The following is a 21575-nucleotide window of genomic DNA, read 5'->3' on the forward strand; positions in this document are numbered from 1 at the left end:
GCTGGTATAGGATGAAAAAGAAGCTCTACAAGTTAGGGGGAACATGCCTTTCTTTTGGAAGTTCTAGAAGTAGTTCCTAACAGCGATATACACCTGATTTTCATTCAAAATCCAACAAGCTATAATTCACCTCTCTAATAATCCAGATTCTTTAACAGATTTCACTGGAATTTTTGAGTTGTATATTCACCTTCAGCAGTTTGGAGGGTGTATTAGTTGCTAAACATAGGGAATGAGCAACCCTTTCCAACCCTTGAAATTAGCCTACAAATCTAGGGGGGAAAAGAAGCATTATCATATGAAACTATTTCATCACCCTTACTTCCTGCTATGAAATACAAGACTAAGGAACTGAACATGTTTTGGAAATACAAACAATTCTCATTCGGTAAGGTGCATAAATAAGGCATAACCTCCTGCTTAAACACACAATGAGCTTTGGGAATAGAAGTATAAGCTACAACACATTCATTAATATGCTAATTGTGCTCTCCAGGAGCACTAGTCAATATTATTCTGAATGTGACATATACAGTAATCAAAGTCAGACATGGTTCTTTTATATTCAATTCAGAAGAGGATTCTGGCTGATGGATTAAAAAAAAGTTCTTGGTCCTTTTAAGAGAAATAGTGAAGTGGACAGGTAACATTCAGCTACATTGGGTATAGAAAAAGGAATATTGAAGTGTTAGCCACATGTTCGAAAGTCAGCTCCACACTTATTTCCTTGTGTTTGCATGTGATTAGTCTGCAGCCATCTGGTCTTCCCGAGGGCAAATTGCCCTTTCCAAACACAGACACCTGCAAACCTAAAGTACATTAAGAATTGCTTCAGCACAAGGGTGAAGTTTTAAATATTTAGTATATCAATGGAGGATTGTACAAAGTCTGATTTTTTTTGTATACTATTCCCACTGCAATTCTTTTAATCAGTTGTTTATTTAAAACCTTATCATTTTTTAAAAGATGAATTTTTAAAAGGGCAAGAGTTTTGCAATACTTCAAGTTTATGGGAGGCTGTTTTAAATTAGACATTTTAGTCACCTCTGCTCTACACTGTTCAAACTCGCTGTACATGCCTGTTAACAAAACATCTAGGCCTGTTCCAGTCCTCTCTAAGTGTATTCTAAGTATCTCTTAAGTATTCTAAGATTAAAATATTAATTTCTGACCCATAGACTTCAAACTCACAAGGCCCCTCACAAGTCTGGACCCCTTTATTTCAAGATAAATACAGATTTAACTAAGTTCTGGTAAGAACAAACAGAAAAGGGGTAGCCAAAATTCAGTTCAGCCTTGCCTAGAAGAGCCAGAAAAGAAAAAAGAATCTGAGAAGGTGGTCACTCCCTTTTCTACACCAAGTAAGTCATCATTTCTTTCGGTTCTACAGTAAATAAGGGGGCTCAAGAGCCCTTTAGCTCTGATTCATACATGGCTAGAAACTGACCTCAAAGTTCTCTAGGGATCGAACAGAACCAGAATTGGTCCCCTTTGAACATGCTCCATGGCGTGATCCCTATAATCTAATTCCACATAACCCTAAGAGAGCACCACAACTTTACATTGCTTTAAAAATGGCACAGGGCAGTTGCATCAAAACAAAGGGCAGCAGCGACTACCCTTGGAGAGATGTCCTATCCCATATGCTGTTGCCTTTGCTCTAACTCTACTGTCTCTTTTGTGGGCCATGAAATTGATGTTGCATTTCTGTGCTAAATTATGTGTTCTAACCCAAGGAACTGGCCATTAAAAAAAAAATTATGTCATGGTTCTGACCCTTGTACACTGGTCCTACAAGACAGTCTTGGAATGCTGATTTCACACTGGTTTCTGATTCAAATCCCAAACTTGCATAGGGTTGGGAAGATGGTCAAAAGTGCTCCAAACTTGTCACCTTGTTGCTAGGGAGTGGAGAAAATTGTCATGGCCAGAAGTATCCCCCTTCATAAGATAAAACAGGCATTGATTAAAATTAGCCCACATATGTCATTGGTTGGCAACCCTTCACCAGTAAATAAAGTGGGAGGGGAAAACAGAGACTAGTGCTCTGAAGGCTTATAATAGCACACTCTACAGAGCAAGGCATGAAATTAGGTTAAAAGTGAAGAATATAATTATAAGAATTAAGACCTGACCTGGGCCAACATGATCTGAGTTCTTGTCGATTTTACACACTGATGTCCTCACAGCAGTAGGGTCATAAAAAGGCAGTGACACAGGCGATAAGATTCTGGGGTCAGGGGAAGGGATGGGGGGGCATAAATTATTATAACAATGAACTTTTAGAGACTTGGCAAAAAAAAGAGTCTTGGGAGTAAACATCATGTTAAAAGTCTACAGAGAGAATATCAGCCAAGTGGCTTTTATTATGCCTTTTAGAAAATTTAGTACAGTTGACATGAACATCTGCAAAAGCTAAAACATTCCACTTATTAGTCAACAGGGAGTTGTGCAGGAAATGCAAACTCAAGTAAAAGGTTAAAAAATAAGGCAGAGACTACAGTACCATACTCAAAATAAAAGTTACATTCTGTAATCAACTTCAAATTCAGAATTGAAAATGTTAGTAGTAACTACCTGTTAGCTATAAACTACCAGATATCTTAAACTTAGAGGTCGTGTAGACATCTTAAATTCAATATATTAAAAACTGAACTCACATTCTGCGCTACCATCCCTCTCCACTCCCTCCCAATCACACAGACTGGCAACCTAAGTGTTACCCTCAGTTCTTTACTTTCTCTTTCACCCCCATTTCTAATCAGGTGCTAAGGCCTGTTGATTTTACATCTCTCCTCTGTACCTCCTCTCCTCTGACACATCCTCTTGCTGATGCAGCCCTATTTACCCCAAATTTCATCACCTGCTACAGTAGACTGCTGGTTGATCGTTCCACACCCCAGTCTATCCTCCATTCAAGTCTCAAAATGATCTTCCTAAAATGAAGACCTGACCATGTCATATAACCCTACTTCCAACCCTAAGTAAATGAACTCTTGTGGCTCCCTATTACTTGTAAGATCAACTATGAAATTCTTCTTGAGGCTTTTAAAGCCCTTCACCACCTGGTCCCTTCATGTATTTCCAGACTTGAACTTTGCGCTTCCCTTTATACTAGATGATCTAGTGACATTGGTCTTATGGCTGTTCCCTGAACATTATAATTCATCTCCAGACTACATACTTTCACAGACTGCCACCTGTGCCTAAAATGCTCTTGGTCTTCACCTTGCCTCCTAACTTCCATGATTCCCGTCAAGCCTCAGCTAAAATCCTACTTTCTTCAAGAAGCCTTTTCTGATTCTCCCTCAATGCCTTGTCAATAAATTGTCTTCAATTAATCTTGTATGCATGGTGTTTGTACTTAATTTTTTTGCACATTATCTCCCCCAATAGATTGAGGGCAGGGACTCTCTTTTGCCTTTCTTTGTATCCTTAGTGCTTAACACATTACTTGGCACATAGTAGGTGCTTCATAAATGCTTGTATGATAAACATGAGCACTAATAGATAATCAAAGTATATGCTTGATGGTCTCAGGGGATAATGCCAGATATTACAAGTGACTATAACTATCCCAATACTTCAATTACACCATCTACAAAATGAGGCTATGTCTGTGCATATAGGGATATTTGTAAAATCTAGAATAGCTGCAAAGAACCTTAGAGATCATCTAGTCTAAACTGCCTTTTTTACGGATGAGAAAACTGAGAAAGGAACATGAAGTGACTTGCCCAAGGTCATATAAATAAGTGGCAGAGCCAAGATGTGAACTTAAATCTTCTGGTTCTTTCAGTTTAAAAAGAAATTTAAGTACTTGCTACTTGTTAGGTGATTTAGGAGACAGAAAGTTTAGAGAAAATATCCTTGCCCCCATGGAACTTACATTTTAGTAGGCATATGTGTGTAATTATAATGCAAAGTAATATTCAAAAGTACATAAGAGATTCAAATAAAGTGCTACATGAACTCTAAATGAAAAAGATCATGAGTGAATGAAGAGATGAAGAAAGCTTCCATGAAGGGAGTAGTATTTGAGTTGGTTTCAAAAGGGCAGTAATGATGGGTTGGGTTATGAAAAGGCATGGAGTCAGGAAATCATAGGATGAGTACAGGCCACAAGCAAGTAGTCCAGTTTGGTTAACGCAGACAGTATGTGAAAGGAAATAGTACAATAAAGACCTAGAAAAGTAGGGTGACTCCAGATTTTAGATGGCCTTGAATGGTAGGCTAAGGAATCTGAGCTCGCCAGGACATAGCAAACCATTTAAGGGATTTGAGCAGAGGAGTAATATGACTACCAGTGCTACAAAGAATGTATTAGAGAGAAAAGCATTGCTAAGAGGAGCCTTGTGATGAGGCTGCTCCAATAGTCTACATGGATGTTAATGAAGGCGTGAATAGCCAAGTGGTAACAGAAGCGTGTGTGCGGGGCTGAGAATAAAGGCAAGAGATATTGGCAAAGTACACTTGACTGGACTTGGGAAGTGACTGGACATGTGAGATGAGGGAGAAAAAAAGAGCCAAAGATTACACCAAGGTATTGAACACTGGAGACAAGGTAAATGACAGTGTCACTGCCAAAAATAACTAAGATAAAAACAAAAGCTGGTTTGGGTGAAGATAATAAGCTTGATCTTGGACATGTTGAATTTTATGTAGTGGTGAGAAATTCAAGTGGAGAAGTCCTGAGGTAATGTACGAATTTTCTGGGAGTTTTTAAGATTCTGATAAGACAAAGCAGTGTGTTCATTTCCTAGGTACAGTTATAGAGTTAGTGCAATTAAAAATAATATTTACAACTATCTGGAATACACAGATTCAAAAGGACAATATTAGTTGAGATTTTTTTTGAAATATTATTTACAACCAGCAAGTAACTTTCATGTCATCACAGTGTTTAAATAAAATTTTTACATTTTTTTCAACTCATGTACTACAACTGACATGATCTTTGAACTTTGAAACAACAGTGCATTTCCATCACTGCTACTGATCAAAGAAGAGAAAAAAGGGTATGGGAAGTGGATAATTAACTAAACTGGTGCTGGAGAATGGAATGTTTTTTGGAACCATGGCTTAAGACACATTTTTGACTAGGGAGTTAATTCAACAAAGATCAGGTTGAATGTACTCCATAGAAATTTGTTAATCTAATTTCATAAGGCTTTACACTGAAATTGGGGGGGGAAGAAAGTGGTGCCCTCCACAGATGCAGCTGTTGGAACAGATGCCAAAGCAGTCAGTTGGCAAGCATTTACTAAAAGCTTACAATGTACTAAAGCTCTGGGGCTTCAAAGAAAGGCAAAAAAAAGCAGTGCCTGACCTCAGAAAGATCATATCCTAGGGTAGTAAACAGTATGCAAACAATTAGGTACATATATTTTTTAAATTTCATGTTTTTAGTTTTCAACATTCACTTTTATAAGATTTTGAGTTCTGAATGTTCCCCTCCTTTTTTCCCTCTCCCCTCCCCAAGAACATGCAAGCTGATATAGTCTATACATGTACAATCATATTAAACATATTTCCACATTAGTCATATTGTGAAAGAAGAATCAGAACAAAATAGTATGCTTCAATCCGCATTCAGACTCCATAGTTCTTTCTCTGGATTTGGATAACATTTGTAGATAACATGATGGAAATATCATGAGTCTTTTGGAATTGTCTTGATTTACTGTACTGCTGAGAAGAGCAAAGTCTAAGTCTATCAAATTTTGTCATTGCACAGTGTTGTTATCACTTTGTACATGTTCTTGTTCTGCTCAATTCTCTCAGCATCAGTTCATGTAAGTCTTTCTAGGTTTTCCTGAAATCTGCCTGCTTATCATTTCTTATGTAACAATATTATCTTCATAAACCACAATTTGTTCAATCATTCCCCAGTTGATGGGTATCCCCTCAAATTTACAATTCTTGGCCACCACAGAAAGAGCTGCTATAAATGTTTTTGCACATGTGAGTCCGTTTCCCATTTTTATGATCTCTGTGGGATACAGACCTGTAGTGGTATTGCTGGATCAAAGGTTAGGCACAGTTTTATAGCCTTTTGGGTATAGTTCCAAATTGCTCTCGAGAACGTTCAGTCCACCAACAATGTATTAGTGTTCTAATTTTCCTACATCTCCAACATTTATCATTTTCCTATTTTGTCATGTTAGTAAATCTGATAGGTATGAGATAGTACCTCAAAGTTGTTTTGATTTGCATTTCTCTAATCAATAGTAATTTAGCTTTTCATCCAAAAACTGCCTGTTTATATCTTTTGACCATTTATCAATTAGGGAATGACTTGTATTCTTATAAATTCAACTCAGTTCTCTATATATTTTGGAAATAAGGCCTTTATCAGATTGACACTGGTTGTAAGAATTTGTTTCCCAGCTTTCTGCTTCCATTCCAATCTTGGTTGCATTGGCTGTGTTTGTGCAAAAACTTTTTAGTTAAATGTAATAAAATTTATCAACTTTGCATTTCATAATGTTCCCTATCTCTTGTTTTGTCATAAATTCTAATGTTCTCCATAGATCTAACAGGTAAACTATTCCTTGCTCTCTGAATTTGCTTTTATAGTACCCATCCTTTATATCTAAATTGTATACTTGTTTTGACTTACATATAAGATATATAGAGTTTAGCTGGAAGGTTATCTCAAAAGGAAGGCACTAGCATTAAGGAGAGCAGTAGGAATAAAGGAATATCAGCATTAGACACCAGTAAACTACAAGATAAAACCAAAAAGAATTTCGCTGATGGCCCCAGAAGTCAATATAAGCATTACATGAAGTATGATCTATAGATACATTTAACTAAAGAGCTTAATACAAAGATACTATATAAGTATCTCTGCAATGTGGTGAGAGGAGACTTAATAAAATGAATACCTTAGTGGACATGTAATAATACTCTTGTTCAAATGGAATGGAGCATGCAGAAGAAGTAGTGGAGTTCCACTGTACATAAATAAAAATATTTCATTTGTAGAAATCGATAAACCTCAAGGAGAAAACAAGATAGAAAATATATAGTTGAAGAAATGTCAAGAAGAGCTGCTGTGGTATGATTACCACAGATTTCCTGTTCAGAAGTGGGAGGAAAAGTGGATTTCGCTATTCTGTGCCTTTGGTAATGTACAGGTGTAATGGGGATCTTAATTTTCCTTTGATGACAATTTTATACTTTAGAAAGTATTAGACATGACGAAGAGAATTTTTCTTCTGAACTTGATTCTAACAAATAAGGAGGATGAGCTGGATGAGAAAGTAGAAATATTTGGTACATTAGGAGAAAATGACATGAAGCTCTAAACAAGAAGTCAAGGCCCTTGAAAACAAAATTCTAGTGATATAATCACAGATTATTAGATTAAGGAAGAAAAGAGACCAAGATGGCCACAAAGAGAGTGGCTTCTCCAAATATTTTCCTATTGCATCATACCTTAACCCACACTTCCCTTTCCCAGGAGTCTACCTCATTATATTACCTTATACAGAGAAAATCAAAGCCATTGAAATTGAGTTCATCTCCCCTTTCTTAACATATTCAAAACTCTCTGTGTTTACTGTCTCTTCCATCCTTTTGATTTTCAAGGACAAAGTGGAGGTCCTCATTAAAACTATCCCTTGCACTTGTCACCTTGGCCTCATTCCTCTTCTGAATTGTTGTTGTTCAATCTTTTCAGTTGTGTCCAACTTGCTGTGATCCCCTTTGGGAGCTTTCTTGGCAAAGGTGCTGGAGTGGTTTACAATGTCCTTCTCTAGATCATTTTATAGATGGTGAAACTGAGGCAAATAAGGTTAAGTAACTTGCTATGGTCACACAGCAAATAAGCATCTGAGACCAGATGTGAACTCAGGAAGATGAGTCCCCCTGACTCCAATCCAGCATCTATCTACTGTGTCAGTTGTCCCAAATCATTGTTAACTTCACTGTTTTAATCACCTCCTCCCAACTTCAATCTCTTCTCCACTGGCACCTTCCCTGATGTCTAAAAATATGTTCATGTCTTCCCTATCCTAAAAATGAGCATCCCTTGGCCCTGTCACCTCTTTGACCTATCATGTATTCTTCTTTTAAAGATCAATCTAGCTAGCAGTTCACCTATTTTATTGTAGGAGTTGTGTTTTTTCTTTCAAAAAACCAATTCATTGTTTATTAATTCAATGGGGTTTCAACTTTTTCAGTTTTCAATTTTATTACTCTCTACTTTGACTTTAAGAATTTCTATTTTGGTGTTTAATTGAAGATTTTAATTTATTGATTTTCTACCATTTTTTAAATTTTGTTTTATACGATCTCTCAATACCTCTTCAATATGAAACTTTAAAAAAGATCCAGTCTGAATTTAAGTCCTCCTTAAGTACATGACCAGTCATTAACTTCTCAATGCTGGGACATCTGATTTGTTCTCCACCACCACTCTCCTGAAACTTGTTTTTCTCATCACCTATGGCTTCTTCTCATTCTTCCTATTCCTTGACTTTTCCAAAGTACCTGACGCTGGTGACTGTCTCCTCTTTGTTAACGTTTTATCTTTTGTCTTTGCAATATGACCTCCAAGTTTTCTTCCTAGCTTTCTGACCACACTTATCAAATACATATTTATTAAACTGAATACAAAACTGTGGCTATTGAGAATACATATTGCATTAGGTACTGGGAATAGAAAAATGACAAAATCCTTTCCCTTGTGGGAGAACACCTGCCTAGCCATCCTTAGCAGTATTAACAGATAACACTCACTTACTTGTCACTATTTTAAAAAAGGAAGGATAATTATCTTACCTTCTCCCACCCCTCCCTATCCTAGTTTTAGCTAGATGCTGAGAAAAATTGGTCCCTGACATTTGAGATTAAATTTGTGAACAGAGACAAATGCACTTGCTTCAAAACTGTACTAATCAATGAATCACACTGATAAGATTGAGGTGGATTTTTGTCATGAATAGGGAAGAACCTCTTAATTAAAAACTGATTTTTTTTTCCCTTTGATAAAAGGGATATCACTATAAACCTTTCAATCTGGCAGAGCTTAAAAAAATCAGATATTGTTCCTAACCTTCTGATATAAGGAACTGACAAGAAAAAAAATGTGACTGACAGCACATGATTCGTGAAAGGAATAAATAAGGCTTGACAGCTAATGATATGGATATTCTGCTTCTTTTCCCTGCTGATTAAGAACAAAACCCAGCTCAACTCTATGTTCTCTCCCTCATTTTGTCTATATGTTTCACCCAAATGAGCAATGTTGGGCTCTTCTGCTCCTCTTCCAGTAGCTGCATTGTAGACTTCTCTAGGTTTGGGACAAGTTTTAAATGGTAATTAATTGCCATTCTCCTTTCAGGTATAATCATAAAGGTCATTTCATTTCTTACCAATAATAATGATGATGATATTAGCATTTACATAGTACCTTCTTCATGGCAAGTGCTAAACCATTCACAAATATTATCTCATTTGATCCCCATAACTCTGGTATATAGGTTGTATTATAATCCTCATAATACAGTTAAGGAAACTAAGGCAAGCAGAGGTTTAGTGATTTACCCACAGTCATACAGCTAAATAAGTATCTCAGACAAAGCTTTTTAAAAATTATCATAGCTTTCACAACTCTAGTTAGCAGAAGAATTCTTAACTAATTAAAAGAATCATGAAAGATAAAATAGGAAATTTTCAATACATAAAATTAAAAAGCATTTGCATAAATACAATGCAATAAGATGGAATTATAAAAGCGCAGAGTGAAGATAACATTTGCACTAAATATCATCAGAAAAGTAGGCTCCAAAATATGTAAGAAATTGACACAAATTTCTATAACCAAAGACTATTATCTAATAAATTAGTAATCAAAAGGCCCAAACAAAGTTAAAAAAATGGAAACAGGAATCAAAAATGACAGGTTTCAATTCTGTGTGATTTGGGAAACTGGTGTGCCAACTATAGTATTAGGAAATTCAGGACAAGGGTAGTTTTGGGAGGAAGGTGAATTTAGTTTTATGTATGTCAGCTGTTAAGTACCAGTGGGACATCCTAGATAGAAACAGAGATGTTCAGCAAGGAATTTACAACATGGGAAGAGAATCATAGAATCACAAAACTGGAAGGGGTCTCAGCAATTCTCTAGTCTAAATCACACCTGAAGAAAAAGCCCTCTACAAAATATTGGACAAGAAGTGAACTAGCTTCTTCTTTACTATCTCTAATAAAAGGGTGTCCACAATGTCCACAACCTCAGAGAGTAACCCATTCCACTTTGGGAAATTTATTTGTCAAGAATTTTTCTAACATACTAAATTTTTCTCTTTCAAACTTTCACCCATAGTGCCTAGTTCTGCTCTTAGAGGCTAAGCACAATAGATCTATTTCCTTTTCTATAAAACGTTGCAAATATTGTCAGACAGAGGCAATGATTTGGATTTACTTAATTGTGATTGTTAAAGCCAACAAGGCATGGCTGACCTTAAGAGACAGGGAGAGCTGAGTTCAAGTCCTTCCAAACCTATGCAAGCTTGGTTGTCATTTAAATTTTTCAGTCTTCCAAGCAACTTTTTTGAAACTATATAATTTGCCCAAAAGATGTATATTTGTGTTAGTAGAAGTTCTCAAGTATAAAAACAAAAAGAAAACAAAGACAAAGACATTTTTACAGGGGAATGAAGTTATGGGGAACTATGCATTAAAAAAACAAACACTTTTTTTCTTTAAAGAGGCAAGGACTTCCCCACCACCAAACCTCTTCAAGTTAAGGTAAAATTGACACTTGTTCGGGATGTCACAGAGTTAATTCAAGTTTCAGGCATAGGTTGGACTAGTTAGCTGAGTTGAGAGGTACTTTCCAACTCTAGGAGTCTATATGTCTGAGTCCAAGGAATCCAAAAGAAAATCGTAACAGAGATAAAAAGAACTTAGATTTCATTAATAAGATCACTGAATTTCAGTTTCTTTTTAACTTCCATCATGTCTTTCCCAAAATATGAAACAGTTACTCCTAACAATATATTTAATTACTGCATTTTCTTTTGTCTGGAAAAATGTGTTTCTCCATTCTGATAATGACTCTAATGCCAAATGAGAAGTCATATTCACTCACACACTCATAACGCTGTGTGGCAGTGTACTCTACATTTCTTGTGTTCTGAAACATGGAGGTCTAGACAAGAACATATGCCATCACTAAAATAAGAACACCATAATTTTTTCAAACCATATTCTTGTAGAAGCCTTCTTTAACCTCTTTCTAAGACTTTTGGCCACAACCTCTTTATGCCAAGTTGTTCTGTCTACTTTAAATTTCCAAAAGAAAAATCTCACAGGACCTCTTCCCGCAGCTGTTATGTGATCACCACATGACTCTACCCAGCTGTTATCTCCAGTAAGTTCACTTGGGAAATAATTGGAAAATTAGGTACAATTAAATTATCTATACTTACTTACATGTTAAAGTCACTTGGGCAAGATATGGTTCAAATAAGAACTAACACAAAGAACCCACAAACAAATCAACACCTACAACATTAATTTTCATGAGAAACACAGTGGACTGAGAAAATTGTAAGTAATACTTCTTGCAATCTAAAAATTAAAGGAAATAAGATGGATAGACTGCTTCAGTCAATTCCCTCCCCTAGTCTTTCTCTCCACTTAAGCCACATTTTTCCCAGGCAAATGACCTATAGGGTGACTGCGAGAAGCTAGAGCAACAATCTCCATTGGGAAAGAGACTAATATAAATTTGTATTATGAAAATAATACCTTAAATGTCTGCTTGTGAGTAAACAAACAATTATTTTTATCCTAACAGACTATCAAATAAATCACGTTTTTCATCCATTTTTTGAATGCTTTCACGTAAAAAATGATTGCTACAGCTGTATCTCTAGAAGTCTAAAATGCTGTTTGGATAAAAGAACAAATTACCATGGCAAGAACATGTTAGAAGTGGATTGGAAAACCTCTCTGTTGTGCTTAAAAACTGTAAGAGCTAGAAAAAAATGTTTATTGAAACATAGCCACAGCTGGTTTGCATCAAAGGAAAAGGTCACAAATGTACTAATAGTTGAGCATAGAATATCTAAAAGATGTACACCGTACTCTGAAATGGAACATTCACTTTCAAAATTTCGGCCTCAAAGCGACCCTGTTGCTTGACATTGTCTTGTTAGTGTGAAAATGTTCTGAGTGTTTTAAGAGCAAAAGATAAGAATGTTTCTGTCTTTTAAAAAAAGTCAAGAGACTTTATCAATTCTGCAGCTGCATATGATTAAGAATGTAAATCTGCTCAGGAGACCAATTCCACGTTCAGCCCTTACTGCTTGTGAATCCACCTACCTTGAGACACAATTCTAATTCTAATTTAAATAATGGTACTTGGTAACAATCAAAAACCATTTTGGAGCAACCAATAAAGGTAAGTTGCAAAAAGGACGTGAAAGGACCATGAGTATCATAAAATAAATTGTTATTCAAAATACCCTGAAGATATGGGCCCCATTTTCCTTTTTGAAAGGCATTTGGAAGAGTTGGTGTGCAGTCAGGAAGTTAAGGCTTCTCTGTTTTTCATTTTCTGGGAAGAGAAAAATGTTAAGCTTACCTTCCAGTAATAGCAACTAAGTCTCCAAATTCTGTTATGGCAGATAAAAGAACTTCCACTGAAGGGTGCAGCAATTTTAATGTTAAAAGTAGAAGAAACTGGTTATGGTTCACCAAACTCAAATTTTTAATTTGAAACATTCTTCCAACCTGGAGATGCCTTACTCAGATTTGCTGATAAAGAAATTTACAACCACTTCTCTCCAAAATCAAGAATACTAATAAATAAGTTGTTAATTATTAGACCAAAAAGTATGCATAAAGAACCCACTTCAAAGTCAGTCAATATATTATTCTCTTCTATACAAAAGAAGTGAATAAACTGGAAACAGTAAAATAAATAGCCTAAAGCCCTTTATGTACCAAGTAAGATGGAGTTAGTCACTGAAATTGAGGTTTATTTGTAGGATTGATCTTAGTGGCTTTGTTTTTTGCCTCCCAAAATTTAGAGCCAATGTAGAGGTGACATCTAAGTTACAAACATAAATATATTCATATGTACCCATGTACATATGCATATTAAATATATGTATATATATATACTATATTGATGAACCTTTATCAGCATAATCAATGAACTGACAAAATTAAAAACTGTCACACAAACAAAATGTCCACCTTTGAGTATTAATTCATGACAACTAGAAGATATTGATCATGAAAAGAGGAAAATTACCCAAGGACTAAAATTCCATATTGATTTTTTACAATCAAACTTTACAATCCAGATTTTCCTGCATTCCAATGGTCCTGTGACTTTTCTGAGATGGATATTTCTTCCAATGATTCAGAATGCAACCTATATCTGCCCATCCTTTCTAATTCTTGTCTGTGCCCTCCTATAAATTCATCACAAAGTACACTCCCTTTGCACGATAAGGATACCAGTGGGGCATGTGGACCACCTATCAGTTACCTCTCATCAAGCAAAGATCCCATCTTTTCTTCAGATCCTAACTCTCCTTGACAACATCCTGTACCACACCACTTCCCCTTTATAATTCCTTATGTGTCATAGGCTTCTCATGCCCATCATATGCCCCTCTCTGTTGCTCCACAGATCGTGATCTTCAACTTTAATTCTTTGGAGAATATGGTGTTTGAGATTTACAGTCAGAAAACATCACTCACCGGCCTTTTTTTAAAAAATTTTATTTTTTGTTTTATTTTAAGTTCTGAACTTTCTCCCTTTCTGCCTCCCTACCCAGCACTAGAGAAGGCTATCTGACACAGATTTATGTATATAAAATCATATTATGCATTCTTCTATTTATCAGTCTTTCTCTGAAGATGGACAGCAACTTCTTTCATAGGTCCTTTGTAGTTAATTTGAGTATTTGTAATACTCAGAATAATTGGGTTGTTCACAATTATTCTTTGTAGATACAACATTCTCTTGATTCTGCTCATTTCATCCTTCCTCATTCCATACAAGTCTTTCTATGTTTTTATAACCAAGCAGTTCATCATATCTTACAGCACAATAGTAATCCATCACAATCATATACCACAACCTTAGCCATTCCCCAATTGATGAGGAGCCCCTCAGTTTCCAGTACTTTGCCACCACAAATTCAGCTGCTGTTAAGTATTTTATTTTTATTTTCAATTCAGAGAACCAAATAAGAATTACCATAACAGTATGATAAAAAGTATGATTACAGATGAAACTGCCAATCTACTATGTATAATTTGCTATTCCCTCCAAATATACAACAAAGTTCATGTAAATTTCTTCTTTTTCCTCCCCATCCTAGAGATGGCTACCATTAAACACATGAAATTACTCTATACATGCTTCCATTTCAGTTCTTTCTCTAGATGCAGATAGAGTCTCTCTTCATATGTCCTTCATTTGTAATTTGTGTATTTATAATAGTAAAAACTGACAGTCATTCTTAAAATAATGTTGCTGTTACTATCTATATATGTTCTCTCAGTTCTGCTCACTTCATTCATGTCTTTGCTGAAAGCATTTTAGAACATGTAGGTTCTTTTCCTTTTTCCCTGGTCACCTTGGAAAACAAACCTAATAGTGGCATTGCTGTGTCAAAGAAGATACGGTTTTATACCTCTTCAGGCATCATTCCAGATTACTCTCCAAAATGGTTAGTTCAGCTCACAGTTCCACCAACAGTGTATTAATGCCTTGATGTTTCCACATCCCCTCTAACATTTGTCATTTTCCCGATATCATTTTAAGCCAACTTGCTAGGTGTGAGATGATATCTAAAAGTTGTTTTAATTTGCATTTCTCTCATCAATAGCGATTTAGAACATTTTTTCATATGACTATATAAAGCTTTGATTTCTTCATCCAAAAACTGCCTGCTCATATCTTTTGACAATTTATCAAATGGGGAATGACTCATTCTCATAAATCTGACAAAGTTCTCTATATGTTTGAGATATGAAACCTTTATCTGAGAAAATGTCTATGATTTCCTCTCCATTTTTCTGCTTTCCTTCTAATTTTGGCTACTCTGGCTTTATTTCTACAAAACTTTTTAATTTAATGTAATTCACTTTTAGGCCTTTTGCAGCAAGGAGAAGCTTAGGAACATAAAAAAATAAGTTGGCAATTTTCCAAAGGCTATCTATCGTTCTCTCCTACAACTGAATTCTGGGCCCCTTTCTGTCTATTTTTATCATCTATCAAACATATATATGCTGACAGAAAAACTTTATGAGTCATTATCTATACTCCTGACCTTTCCAGTATGAATACATAAGCTAAATTCTTCTGAGTAACCTCATTTAGGAGTCTCTTTAATGTTACAGGGAATGATACATTCAATACAATACAACACAAACAGGAGTGTCTAAAGAACATCAGCATAGTATCAAGGTTGGCTAGCAGAATAGTTGTGGCCTCTAGAGAAAAAAGAAATTCAGGAGGGGTATGTTTTGCCAGGAGATGGGGAAGGGAATGGTTTAGGAAGGTATAGATAATAGTTCAGTTTTGAACATACTGAGTTTGAAACATCTATGAAACATTCTGTTTGGGGCCAGGTTGGGAAAGGACTTTAAAAACTAAATGGAAGGTTGTATTTGATCTTAAAGAGGGAGCCATTAGAGTATACTGAGTAGGGGTGTGATATGGTCAGATGTGCACTTTTAGAAAAATCACTTTAGCAATCAGTTGTATTGGGGAAGGAAAAGACTTAAAGCAGGGAGACTACTTAGGAGCTAACTGCAGTAGTCTAGGCAAAAAGTAATAAGGGTTTCATATGAGTTGAGAGAAAAGAATACGAGAGCTATTGCAGAAGAGATGCAGCAAGATTTGGCAACCCACCGAGTATATGAGGTGAGGGAGAGTGAGAAGCCAAGGAAAATTCTGAGATTGTAATTCAGTAACAGAATGACTTAAAAGGTCAGTGGTAAACTCAACATAAACAGGAAGTTTGGAAAGGGGATTGTTTTGGTGAGAAAAGATAAGTTATTTTTGGACACGTTGAGTTTGGATACAAACAGTTTGAAGTATCTAATAAATGGTTGGAGACATGTCTAAAGCTCAGGAGAAAGGATAGGGCTGGATAAATATAGATCTAAAAGTCATCTATATAGAGATGTTCATTAAACTTATGAAAACTCATAGGTCACAAAGTGATCTAATATAGAGAAAAGGACAGAGGGCATAGTACAGAATTTTAGGGCACATATGGATGAGGTGAGAGCAAAGGAGACTGAGAAGTTATCAGATGAGTAAGAAAAAAACAAAGAGAGGGTGGTGTTATTGAATGCCAGATGAGAAAGAGTGTCTAGAAGAAAAGCATGTCAGATGAAGCACATAGGTCAAAAACAGTAAGAGCTGGAAAAAGACCACAAATTTTTCAATTAAGAGATCACTAGTTAGTCAGGTAGAGCAATTGTGGAGAGACAGCCACAGTAATGAACTGTCTATTAGCGGAGCTGCAAAACTATACAGTCATTCTGAAAAGCAACTTGAAATTAGAAAAGGAACATGCTTAAAAAACATCCAAATCCTTTGACCCAGAGACTTCATGGCTAGGTATATACCCCAAGAAGATCAAAGACAAAAAGATTCCATATATGCCAAAATATTCACAGAAACCCTTTTCATGGTAGCAAAGAATCAGAAACACAGTAGATGCCCACTCTAAGTAAGCAGCTCTAAGGAATGATGAGCATGATGAATTCAGAGAAGCGTGAAAAGACTTATGTGAACGGATGCAAAATGAAACAAAGACAGAAATTCAATATATGCAATGACTACAACAATACAAATGGAAGAACCATCACAAAGCAATTAAAATTGCATGCAGCCAAATTATAAAGAACAAGTCTGGTTCTGAAGGAGAAAGAGATGCTCGAGTGCTCAGGTGTGTAACATTACATATAACATCAGATGTTTTTTTCAGGATGTTTGGTTCCACTGAACTTTTTCTTCTTCCTCTTTTTCTTTTAAAGAATTGCTTGTTATAAAGCCTGGATCTTTGGGAAAGAGAAGGGGGGAGAAATACAAGGAAAAATGAAGACAATGTAAAAATAACAACTATCAACATATTTTCTACTTCTTGCTCACTCTTGTATGTGCTCGGCCTCCATATCAACCACTTTGTCCCTTTCCCAAAGGTGTCCCCACTCCACAACTTTCCAGTTCTCTTTTATATTTTGTTCTTTCCTATCAGAATATAAGCTCCTTGATTATCTTGTTTTTTTTTTATCCACAGCATTCAGCACAATACCTAGCACATAGCAAGCACTTAATGTTTTATCTATCTTTAAATTTTCTTAATGTTTAAAAAAATTAGTAGTAACTGTAAAGAGAGCAGTTTAACTTGAATTCTGAAGTTCCAAGTCCTATTGCAAAAGGCTGAGCAAGACTGTGAGAGGAGAAATAGTAGAGGCAACAGGTATAGCCAGGTTTATCCAGTAATTTGGCTTGTGAAGTTGGAAAAGTAAGCAAACAATAACAACCTGAAGATCAAAACACACACTCAGAAGACAGAAAAGTCAAAACTCCTACCATCCAAAGCCCCAGAGAAAAACATGAGTTGGTGTCAGGCTTCAAAAGAATTCCTAGAAGAGCTCAAAAAAGATTTTTAAAATCACAAAGGTAGAAGAAAAATTAGGTAAAAGAAAAGACAGTGATGCAAAAAAAAAATTGTGAAAAAAGAGTCAACAGCTTGGTAAAGGAGACACAAAAATATACCGATGAAAACAATGCCTTAAAAAACCTGAATAAGCCGAACACTAAAAGAGGAACAAAAATCCACTGAAGAAACGAACTCTTAAAAAGCAGATATGGTCACATGGGAAAAGATGTACGAAATTTACTGAAAAAAAGAATTCCTTAAAAAGTAGAAATGTTCAAATGGAAAAGACAATACAGAAGCTCACTGAAGAAAACAATTCCTTAAAAGTTAGAATTGGTCAAGTGGAAGCTAATGACTCCATGAAACATTAAGAAACAATAAAACAAAATCAAAAGCATGAAAAATATGGGGGGAGGGGGAAATGTGAACTATTTCGTTGGAAAAACAGTCAACCTGGAAAATGGGTTGAGAAGAGATCATTTAGCAATTATTGGACTGCCTGAAACTCACGGTCAAAAAAAAGAGCCTAGACATCATCTTTCAAGAAATTATCAAGTAAAACTGCCCTGATCTTCTAGAATCAGAAAGTAAAACAATTTGAAAGAATCAACCAATCATCTCCTGAAAGAGATCCCAAAATGTAAACCTCCCCAGGAATATTATAGCCAGATTCCAAAACTCCCAGATCAAGAAGAAAATATTGTAAGCAGCCAGTAAGAAAGAATTCAAATATCATGGAGGCACAGTCAGCACAAAAGATTTTCAGCAGGTTCTATATTAAAGGATCAGAGGGCTTGAAATATAATATTCCAGAGGAAAAAGGAGCTAGGATTACAATATCAAGAATCACATGGTCAACAAAACTGAGTATAATCATTCAGGGGTTAGGGGTGGGATGGATGGATATTCAATGAAATAGAGGACTTTCAAGCATTCCTGATGAAAAGATCAGAGCTAAAAAGAAAATTTAACTTTCAAATTTAAGACTCAAGAGAAGCATAAAAAGGTAATGAAAGAGAAATCATAGGGGATTCAGTAAGGTTAAGCAGTTAATATTCCTACATAGGAAGCTGATACTTGTAACTCCTAAGAACTTTCTCATTATGGCAGTCAGAAGGACTAGACATAGATACATGTCTATATAGACACAGACATAGCGCATGGGTGTGAGATGAGTATGATGAGATGATATCTAAAAATAAAAATTAAATTAGAAAAAGGAATGTAGTGGGAAAAGGAGAAAGGGAGTACTAGACTACGGTAAAGTATCTCACATAAAAAAGACATAAAAGAGCCTTTATAGTGAAGGGGAAGATGAGGAGGGGGAGTGCTTGAATCTTACTCTCATAAGAACTGGCTGAAAGAGGAAATAACACACATTCAATTGAGTATAGAAACCCATCTCACCGTACAGTAAAGTAGGAGGGGAAGGAGAAGAGAAAAAGATAGGTGCTGATAGAGGGGAGGCCAGATCGTGGGAGGTGATGATCAGAAGTTAAACACTCCAGAGAATGGACAAAGTGAAAGAAGAGAGAGATAGAATAAATGGGGGAGGGGAAAATAGGATGGAGGAAAATGCATAGGAATCATAACTGAAAAAATTTTTGCAACAAATAGCTCTGATAAAGAATTCATTTCTCTAGTACATAGAGAAACGAGTCAAATTTATAAAAATAGGAGCCATGTCCTAACTGATAAATGGTCAAAAATTGAGCAGTTTGCAGATGAAGAAATCAAAGCTATCTATAGTCATGAAAAAAATGCTCTAAGTCACTATTGACTAGAGAAATGACAATTAAAAAGCTCTAAGGTAGCAGAACTTCACACCTATCAGAATGGCTAATGTGACAGAAAGTAAAAATGACAAAGGTTGGAGGGGATATAGGAAAATTTAGACACTAAAATACATTATTGGTAGAATTGTGAACTGATTCAACCTTTCTGAAGGGCAATTTGAAATTATGCTCAAAATTCTATAAACCCATGCATACTGCTCTTTGACCTAGCAATACCACTTCTAGGTCGATATCCCAAAGAGGTTAAAAACAAAAAGGAAAAGGGCCTATAGGTACAAAAATACTTATAGCAGCTCTTGTTTTGGTGGCAAAGAACTGGAAATCGAGGTGATGTTCTTTAACTGGCAAATGGCAGAACAAATCATGGTATATGATTATGGTGGAATACTATTGTACTATAAGAAATGATGAAAGGATGCTTTCAGAACCTGGAAAGACTGACATGACCTGATGCAAGGTGAAAATGAACAGAACCAGGAAAACATAATGACAATATTGTATGATGATTAATGCAAATGACTTATCTCTTCTCAGCAATACAATGCCAAAAGACTCATGATGAAAAACGCTATCCACCCCCAGAGAAAGAACTAATAGAGTCTGAACACAGATCAAATTATTTTTCTTGCTTTTTTTGGTCTGCATTTTCTTTTGCAACATGACTAATATGAAAATATCTTGCATGACTGCACATGTATAACCTATATTAAATTGTTTATCTTCTAAATAAGGAGGAGGGGAAAAAGGAGAGAGAATTTAGAACTCAAAATTTTAAAAAATAAATGTTGAAAATTGTTTTTAATGTATAATTGAAAAATAAAATATAAAAAATATTTAAAAATATAAAAAATCGACTCCAAGTATTAGGGTTGGTTGCTTGGGTATTTTAAAAAATAGGATATGAGGGACTAGAGCTTTCCACATCAAGTTGAAGACTACAGCCCTGTCCTGGGTGAGCATCCCTTAATGCACTAAATGTCCTTCCCTTGCCATGACTAAGTAAATCTTTTTAACTGTTAGACAAACTATTGCTATTTTATATGCCATTTCAATTTTGGACCTAAAATATTAGGGTCCTGGCCTAAGTCACGCCCAGTCAATGACAACCTGTCAGTAGAAGAGGATGTGAATGGTGGGAATAATCAGTAGTGATTGTGCTTGTATGAATATTGATAGAGAGTTAAGGGATTCCACAGCAGCAGAGGTTAATTTGAAATGTTTAGCCACAAGGTCAATACTGGGGAGGGAGGAAAATCAGATTAAACTGGGTAATGATATGAGAGAATACTGTGGGATGAAGAGATTGAAGGATACAGTGAGGAGGAAGAATAGGTTTAAGCAGGGTAAGGCATAGGGGAACATGAAAAGATATTAGGTTATAAAAAGGAATTAGTAACTGCTAGAACAAGGCTTTGACTATCCATCCTTGTGTATAGCTGAGATGGAATGAAGGTTAGGCCCTGATAGTTGAAAAGTAGGAAGTTTGTTGGCTAAGATATCAACATATATGAAGTCTTTTAGTATAAAGGAAAGTGTTGGGTAGAGAAAACTGTGAACCAAGTAAACTAAACTTGCAATAAAGAGGGGAAATATCACAGGGAATGACAGATATGATTGCTTTGACTGAGTGACAAATCTTAATATAATGAACCTCAAGGGAAAAGAAGGCAAGGAAGAATCCAGAAGTAGCAACTGGGATCAAGGACTACTTGGAATCCTGCTCCAAGACCAGTATTTCACTACAAGGCATGAAAGAAACCAGTATTGTAAGGAAGGGCTAGGGAAGTTGTGTCATATGAAAGAAGCCAGGTTTCTGTGATTGTGAGTAGACTGAAGAAGTAAAGGATAGTAAATGGAAGTAAGGGTTAAGAAAGAGGATGACCTGTGCTTAGACAAAAGGTTATTCATCATCACAGGGACATGAAAATATATATAAATTAACTTTTGTTTATTTATTACGTATTGTCCCTCTTAATAAAATGCAAACTCCTCAATGGAAGAAATGTATTGCTTAATTTTTGTCTTTGAATCTCCCACACCTAGCATAATGTCTGGCACCTCATCATCCTACAAGAAAAGCACATCAACCCCGCTACTCATATCAGTCAGTATCCTC

At 35.8% G+C, this 21575-nt stretch overlaps 1 long non-coding RNA gene across 1 annotated transcript in view; it reads right to left on the minus strand.

Annotated features, from left to right (window-relative positions):
• LOC140505988 (uncharacterized) overlaps positions 1-21575 on the minus strand; it is a 109018-nt gene that overhangs the window by 76123 nt on the left and 11320 nt on the right. The gene's annotated exons all lie outside the window — the stretch shown is intronic.

Source organism: Notamacropus eugenii, chromosome 5 (assembly GCF_028372415.1).
Source record: "Notamacropus eugenii isolate mMacEug1 chromosome 5, mMacEug1.pri_v2, whole genome shotgun sequence".
NCBI lineage: Eukaryota > Metazoa > Chordata > Mammalia > Diprotodontia > Macropodidae > Notamacropus > Notamacropus eugenii.